The 9122-nt window shown below is 43.1% G+C and overlaps 1 long non-coding RNA gene across 1 annotated transcript; it reads left to right on the top strand.

Moving 5' to 3' along the window:
* The first annotated feature begins 5191 nt into the window (after positions 1 to 5191).
* LOC123331799 lies at positions 5192 to 8894 on the top strand. Its single transcript, XR_006548577.1, has 3 exons — positions 5192 to 5542; positions 6318 to 6539; positions 7832 to 8894. It is a non-coding gene; the product is annotated as an uncharacterized LOC123331799 (long non-coding RNA).
* The last annotated feature ends 228 nt before the right edge of the window (positions 8895 to 9122 follow it).

Raw genomic sequence — 9122 nt, 5'->3', positions numbered from 1 at the left:
AAGGCAATGGCACCCCACTCCAGTACTCTTGCCTGGAAAATCCCATGGATGGAGGAGCCTGGTAGGCTGCAGTCCATGGGGTCGCTAAGAGTTGGACACGACTGAGGGACTTCACTTTGACTTTTCACTTTCATGCATTGGAGGAGGAAATGGCAACCCACTCCAGCGTTCTTGCCTGGAGAATCCCATGGACAGAGGAGCCTGGTGGGCTGCAGTCCATGGGGTCGCACAGAGTTGGACACAACTGAAGCGACTTAGCAGCAGCAGCAGCATGCTCACACTCACGGGAATACTCAGATGTTCACTCATACAGGAACATACTTAAACGTGAACATTCCCAGACATGAAAAGCATGTTTACATGTTATCTCCCTAACAAGTCTACACTCTCACTTAAATTCCCACAAAAATACACATATTCTAATGGGCTTGCATACTGACACAGTTGCAAACTTACATCCACTCCCTCCGACCTCTCACACACATTCATACATGGACATGCTCTCACATTTATTTAACAGACAACATGATAACACACAAATCACATATGTATGATCAATTTCATACACATGGACAAGTTCACATATTCACACAGCCCGCATGCTCATAAACACACACATAGGTATTAACACATTCACAGACACTGCAAAATCACTCATGCTGAGACTTGGACATGATAACACATTCACATTTAGACAGGATCATATTCATATTCATTCACACAATCTCTCACACACAGATACTCATATATTCACTCACAGTTGCACATAGACACACTCACATTATCACTTCCACACAAGTGAACACACATTTAGTCACACATAGACATAATCACATTCACTCACAGAAAAGAACACACACATTGCCATGCCCTAACACAAGCATGTTTACATATTCATTGACACACACACGTTGCTATATCCACTTATACTTGTAGATTAATAATATGCACGTATATATGTATCGATATACATATACATGCTCATGCATTTAATGACAGACTTTTTTCACCGTCACGCAAGCACAAATGTACAAAAACACAAATGCAAAGCATACATTCACTCACATTCATGAAAGTACATGATATGCTTACATATTCATTCAAACACAGGAATATGATCACATGTATATACTCAGTCATTTACACCGAGACATGAACATGTTCACATAATCACACAGTGAACCTGATCACAAACTCACAAGTACACTCATTAAAACAGTTGTGTACATGCATATGATCAGCATTCACACATACATCCATGCATGGATTCAGAGATAGATGTACACATTAACAAGCTCACACAGATCATCATGGTTCCACATTCACTCAGAGGTAAACATGCTACCATCATGCACATGCTTACAAATTCACTCAAAAACGTGAACACACAGAAACACACAAAAGCACATTAATATACTGACATATGAACAGGCTCAATTCACTCCTACACACAGACAAGCTCACATACGTCCACAAAGTACACATTCACTCAAATGAACATGCTCAAAGATTTACTGCCATCCATAGATATGCTGACACATGGACAAATTCATTCAAATACAAATATGCTTAAACTAAAATAGTTATGCACTCACTCACACACCTCAATATGCTTCACATACACCGTGTCAGTCATAAATTTACATACATGAACATACTCCTCCTTAAGTTGTTCACAAACATGCACATTCAATCACACATGCAAATGTGGGTACAATCTCCTTCACACACATAGGTGCACACGCACACACACACACACACACACTCGATGCCGCCCCCACATCAGGACCCAGTATTCTCAAAGCAGGCCTCTTTTGGCAGGCTGTTGCCCTCTTACCACATGAACTGTGGTGTGGGCTCCCAAATATTAACAACACTGGCTGGCTGTTTTGGACACAGATGCCCACGTCTCCCTAACCCTAGTAAGCACTCATATTTTAAAACAAGGGTCCCCTACCTCTAGGATCTAATGCCTGATGATCTGAGATTAAGCTGATGTAATAATAATAGAAATAAAGAGCACAATAAATGTAATTTACTTAAAACATCCCCCACCACCCTGGTGCATGGGAAAATTGTCTACCCAAAACCAGTCCCTGGTGCCAAAAATGTTTGTGACTGTTGCTTCAGAGGGATTCCCCAGGAGATGACTGGCTTGGGAGGATAATTAATTGAAAGGATGATTGTCTACTGAGGCTTTAAAATTGACTTAATTTTGCTAAAAGATGCTTCTGCCCTGGTTGTTCTCTCTGAAATTATCTCTTTTCCTGATATTGGAATCAGCAGATAACCTCACGAAACAATTCTAAGGCTTCTATTCTACTGGTAGGCCCTGGCCAGTGGAAATTACTGAACTTTCCTCTACTCATGTGGGAGGTACTGACTAAAAGTAAAGCACTGAAGGATTATGACCTGTCTTAGCCTTGTTAGTGAAAGGATACGGATCCCCACTTTGTGCTTTCCTGCTATGGCCTGTCCTCAAGCCACGACTAATGGGTAGAGGCTATCTATGGACTAGACAGAACTAAAGGAGGCTGCTCCCTGTACCAGAGCCCCTCTACTAGGTATTGACATTATGAATCTCATACCGGAATGAATGACACTCAAGTAATATTGGTAAATGGTCCGCAGTCCTAGACTGGTCTAACATGTTCTCTTTGTTAAATGTGTCATAGGATAATTGAGCACAATTTGCCTTCCCCTTTGAGGATCAACAGTACACTTTTCCCAGTTGCCTGTAGGGTACATGAATACCTCTGGGATTTCACAAGGAATTTGCCGTGTGGATCTAGATTCCTGCTCTGCACCAGGCACCTCCCACAGAAACTCAGCTCTGGCATTGTACTGATGTCATCCTTGTCCCGGGACCTGGCTATGACTCTGTGTCACACACTGTCACCACTGTGAGCAAACACTTCACTGAGGGCATGGGCAATTGCCCTCCATAAGCTACAGGGAACCTCCTAGTCTGTTCAATGTCTGGTCTATAATTGAAACTCAGAAGGGTAAACTAGTCTGCATTTGGTAGAAGAAAAGCTTCTCATGCCCCAACCTCCCATGTTGGTAAAGGAGATCCAACATTTGGTAGTAACATAGAATTCCAGTGCCAACCTCCAATATTTGCTGGTCCCTGTGTATGGAGTCACCCTCAGGACATCCACTTATCTGTGGGGACCTGAGCAACAACAGACACTAGATAAACTAAAGAGGTCTATCGTTTCAGCTCTCCCACTAGTGCTCTGAGAACAGGACTTACAGTTAGAAGTTTTAGCCACCCAAAAATTCATTTCTAGGATCCACTCGCCCACATGTCCATGGGTTTTTGGCATAAGCAACTTGCAGACTCAGTCCAAAAGTATTGGCCAATGGAGAGGCAACTTCCATAGGTACACTGAATCCTCAATGAAAGTCAAAGCTCTACTGGAGCAGAGCCAGTTATGCTATGGGTTGAGATTCCTATTATGCCCTGGGTGATAGGAGAAGCTTCTCCCATACAAGCTGAGGTCTGTATTCAAATGGTAATGTATCTACTGGATTGAGCTTAACCTGGACTTACTAGAGTGTTGCAACTCCATGAGAAAATAGCCACATTCCCTGCCACTAAGTTAATTTGCCATAACCTCCCAGCCTTCTTTTTTTAATGTTTAATTAATCACATCTGTATAATGCTGAACATTTGATACATTAAATTTTATTTTTATCCTATTTTTTTAATTGAACTCTAGTGATATACAATGTTGCATTAGTTTCAGGTATACAGCAAAGCGATTCAGTTATATATATATGTATATACTCAGGTATATGGTAGCTCCTCTCGGCCGCTGCCCCTGACCTTGGACGTGGGGTAGCTCCTCTCCACCACTCCTGTGCCATCGCTCCCATGCCATCGCTGCTGCAGCTAATTGCCAACATCCACTGGATCATAGAAAAAGCAAGAGAGTTTCAGAAAAACATCTATTTCTGCTTTATTGACTATGTCAAAGCCTTTGACTGTGTGGATCACAATAAACTGGAAACTTCTGAAGGAGATACCTGACCTGCCTCCTGAGAAACCTGTATGCAGGTCAGGAAGCAACAGAACTGGGCATGGAACAACAGGTTGGTTCCAAATAGGAAAAGGAGTACATCAAGGCTGTATACTGTCACTCTGCTTATTTAACTTATATGCAGAGTACATCATGAGAAACACTGGGCTGGAAGAAGCACAAGCTGGAATCAAGATTGCTGGGAGAAATACCAATAACTTCAGATATGCAGATGACACCACCCTTATGGCAGAAAGTAAAGAGGAATTAAAAAGCCTCTTGATGAAAGTGAAAGTGGAGAGTGAAAAAGTTGGCTTAAAGTTCAACGTTCAGAAAACGAAGATCATGGCATCCGGTCCCATCACTTCATGGGAAATAGATGGGGAAACAGTGGAAACAGTGGCTGACTTTATTTTTCTGGGCACCAAAATCACTGCAGATGGTGATTGTAACCATGAAATTAAAAGACGCTTACTCCTTGGAAGGAAAGTTATGAGCAACATAGACAACATATTAAAAAGCAGAGACATTACTTTGTTCACAAAGGTCCATCTAGTCAAGGCTATGGTTTTTCCAGTAGTCATGCGTGGTTGGGAGAGTTGGACTATAAAGAAAGCTGAGCACAGAAGAATTGATGCTTTTGAACTGTGGTGTTGGAGATGACACTTGGGAGTCCCTTGGACTGCAAGGAGATCCAACAGTCCATCCTAAAGCAGATCGGTCCTGGGTGTTCACTGGAAGGACTGATGTTGAAGCCGAAGCTCCAACACTTTGGCCACCTGATGTGAAGAGCTGACTCATTTGAAAAGACCCTGATGCTGGGAGAGATTGAGGGCAGGAGGAGAAGAGGATGAGATGGTTGGATGGCATCACCGACTCAAAGGACATGGGTTTGGGTAGACTCTGGCAGTTGGTGATGGACAGGGAGGCCTGGTGTGCTGCAGTTCATGGGGTCACAAAGAGTCAGACACGACTGAGCGACTGAACTGAACTGAACTGAACTCAGGTGTATGTATGTTTATATATATTCCTTTTCAGATTCTTTTTCCTTATTGGTTATTACAAAATATTGCGTATAGTTTCCTGTGTTAAATGTTAGGTCTTTGTTGGTTATATATTTAATGTATAGTAGTATGTATATGGCAACCCACTCCGGTGTTCTTGCCTGGAGAATCCCGAGTATGGCAGAGCTGGGTGGGGTCTATGTCAGAGGTACGTCTATGGGGTTGCACAGTCGGACATGACTAAGCAACTTAGCAGCAGCAGCAGTGTGTATATGTTAATTCCAAACTACTTTTTATTTTAGAATTCACTGTTTTATATTTCACTTTTGATTCTTTTTTAAATTTATTTTTAGTTGAAGGATAATTGCTTTACAATGTTATGTTGATTGCTGCTGTACAACAACCTGAATCAGCATATATTCCCTCCCTCCTACCCCCTCATCCCAGCCCTCTAGGTTGTCACAGAGCACCAGGCTGAGGTGCATGAGCCTAGAACCTGTTACACAGAGTAAAGTAAGTCAGAAAGAAAACAAATTCGTATATTAGCACATATATATGGAATCTAGAAAAATGGTACTGGTGAACCTCTGTGAAGGGCAGGAATAAAGACACAGACATAGAGAACGGACTTTTGGACACAGAAATGGAAGGGGAGGGTGAGATGAATTGGAAGAGTAAGATTGACGTGTGTGTGTGTGTGTGTGTGTGTGTGTATGTAAAATAGATTCGCTAGTGGGAAGCTGCTGTATAGCACAGGGAGCTCAGCTCGGTGTTCTCCGCCTTCTATACAAGCCTTCCATTAGTTTATCCATACAATACACCAATTTCTCCTAATGTTATTGAGGGGATAACAAAATAGCTTTTACAATCCTTGGGACTGCCACACGCTTTACACAGTCAGACTAAAGTTTGTACATCACTGTAATGCAAAATAACTATGGGTGTTACAAGAAAAGATTGCTTGGGCTTTTTATCTATCCTGTCATCCTCCAGTCCCACATCAAGGACTGTGGAGAGAACTTGGAGGGCAGTGGTCCTTCCAGTGGTCAAAATACTGCCCATGGTTTAGGTTATATTAAATTCATGCCCCTATGGCATAACTGCACCATATTTAAGTTCACAGCAAATGATGGGACCATCAACAGAGACAATTCTATTTCTGCTGGTGTGCAATTCCACACGAGATACAACCCAATTATTGGTTTTCACAGGCATGAGAGCACAGGCAATGCCATGAATAGAGAAGAAACATTCACCTGGTACTTTCATTTTTCCCTGTCTCCCTCAGACAAAACCCAGAGCTTAGCCACCTCCTTCTTGATCCTGATGAGAACCTGATGTGAACCAGTGATTCTGAAACCATCCTTTAGCCTGTGTTCATCATCATCCAGTATAAGCCAAGCAAACCACTCTCTGGAGAAAGAGGTGACCCTATCAGCCATCCTGGTACTTTGCTCCTCAAAAGGCACCATGGAACCCAGGAGGTGGACCTAAACCTCTCCCAGACCAGGTAACTCCATGTGAACAATACCAGGGACAATCAGGCTCCCTATGCTGGCTATAGGTGACCTCCAACTTTAAGTCCTATCCTGTTACCATGGTCCTTCTCACCTGAGAAGTTCCTACCCTTGCTAGTGTTGACTCTATGTCTCTTGGCGGTTCACCCAGCCCTAGTAATCTACGCACTACTGTTGACAAGGTCTGTCTGGAAACTATACCACATGCACCTAACAGGGTGTCTTACAACACAGGTCAGATTGGAGACAATGGGAACCATGCTGTTGGCTATTCACATTGGTCAGTCCTCCTAAATGACCACAGATACCAACACTGAGGCTAGCAACCTTCTCCTGTCTCTTCTACTACAAGCAACACCCATTCTGGCTAAGCTAGACTCTTTAGATACCACTTGCGACTCATGCTGCTGCTGCTGCCGCTAAGTCACTTCAGTCGTGTCCGACTCTATGCAACCCCATAGACGGCAGCCCACCAGGCTCCCCCGTCACTGGGATTCTCCAGGCAAGAACACTGGAGTGGGTTGCCATTTCCTTCTCCAATGCATGAAAGTGAAAAGTGAAAGTGAAGTCGCTCAGTCATGTCCAACTCTTCGCGACCCCATGGACTGCAGCCCACCAGGCTCCCCTGTCCATGGGATTCTCCAGGCAAGAGTACTGGAGTGGGGTGCCATTGCTAGTGGTAAAGAACCTGCCTGCCGATGCAGGAGACAGACGTAAGTAAGAGACATGGGTTCCATCCCTGGGTGGGGAAGATCTCCTGGAGCGAGGAATGGCAACCCACCCCAGTATTCCTGCCTGGAGATTCCCAGGGACAGAGGAGCCTGGTGGGCTACAGTCCATAGGGCCACAGCCAGACACAAAAAGCCATATATTGTATCAGTTCAGTTCAGTTCAGTCGCTCAGTTGTGTCCGACTCTTTTCGACCCCATGAATCGCAGCACGCCAGGCCAACTCTGACCTCAAATCAGGTGAGACTGACTGTGATTAAGTAGTGCCATTAACCACATAGAGCCACTGCCTCTTGAGATTTATGTAAGGAATTGCCCAGAGATAGTATGTACCCAGTATTACAACCAGGATGCTTGTGATGAGTGCAATCATATGAAAAGTGCTGTAATGCAGAGCTATACCAACAAACTATGGGATTACAGTTAGATAAAATTATAGCTCTTGCTAATCCCTGACAATAATGACTAATGTAAACCCTGCCGAAATGTATATCTTTACAAATGTTGGTTTCTTTTCTTATCAGTTGTTAATATAATGACTTTTCCTCTCTTTCCAGTACAAGTCCCATTTATGGAAGCTTGCACTCAAAGAAGTTCGTCTAAGTGACCAAGGACAATTTACCATGAATTTCCTCCCTGGTTGGGGATTTACATGCCGCAACTAAGATCCCATATAATGTAACAAAGATTCCATGGGCCACAATAAAGATCCCACGTACCAAAATTAAAAGATCGCATATGCCACAACTAAAGATCCCCCATGCTGCAAAAAGATCCCATATACCACAACTATAAATATCCCACACGCTACAATGAAGATTCTGCCTGCCACCATTAAAAAGATCCTGTGTGCTGCAACAAAGATCCCACATACCGCAGGTAAAGACCTCATGTGCTACAACAAAATCCTATATGCTGCAATGCAGATCATGCATGTTGCAACTAGAAGGATCTTGCATTTCCCAACTGATAGATGCCACATGCTGTGACTAAAATATCCCACATGCCACAACTAATAGATTCTGCATGGTGGAACTAAGATCCTACATATCACAACAAATATCCCAATATCACAATTAAAAGATCCTACATGTTGCAACAAAGATCCTGCAAACCAAAACTAAAAGAATCTGTATGTAGCAACTAAAGATACCCCATGCCACAACTAAAGATCTTGCTTACTGCAACTAAAAGATCCCGCATGTCACAACTAAAATTTCCTAAGTGACACAACAAAGATCCCACATATCGCAACAAATATCCCCATAACACAAGTAAAAGATCTCACAAGCTGAAACCAAACATATTCCTCATTCTGCAACTACAAGATCCTACATGCAACAACTAAAAGATCACATATGCTGTAACTAAAGATTTACATGCAACTACAAAGATCCCACACACTACAACTAAAAGATCCCCCATGCCACAACTAAAGATCCTGCATGCCACCACAAAATCCCACACACCAAAGCTAAAAGATCCCATAGGCCACAACTAAATAACCCGCAAACTAAAAATAAATATCCCACATGCCCTGATTTAAGAGAGGCTGCATGTAAGCAATGAAGATCCCATGTGCCACAACTAAGACCCAACATAAACTAATAAGTTAAATACTTATTTTTTTAATTTTATTTATTTTAATTGGAGGCTATTTACTTTACAATATTGCATTGGTTCTGCCACACATCAACATGAATCCGCCACGGGCGTACACGTGTTCCCCATCCTGAACCCCACTCCCACCTCCCACCCCCCTATCCCCATCCTGAACCCCCCTCCCACCTCCCTCCCCGTACCATCCCTCCAGGTTATCCCAGTGCACCAGCCCCAAGCATACTGTAT

This window comes from Bubalus bubalis, chromosome X (assembly GCF_019923935.1).
Source record: "Bubalus bubalis isolate 160015118507 breed Murrah chromosome X, NDDB_SH_1, whole genome shotgun sequence".
Classification (NCBI taxonomy): Eukaryota; Metazoa; Chordata; class Mammalia; order Artiodactyla; family Bovidae; genus Bubalus; species Bubalus bubalis.
This window is presented reverse-complemented; position numbering and strand designations above follow the sequence as displayed.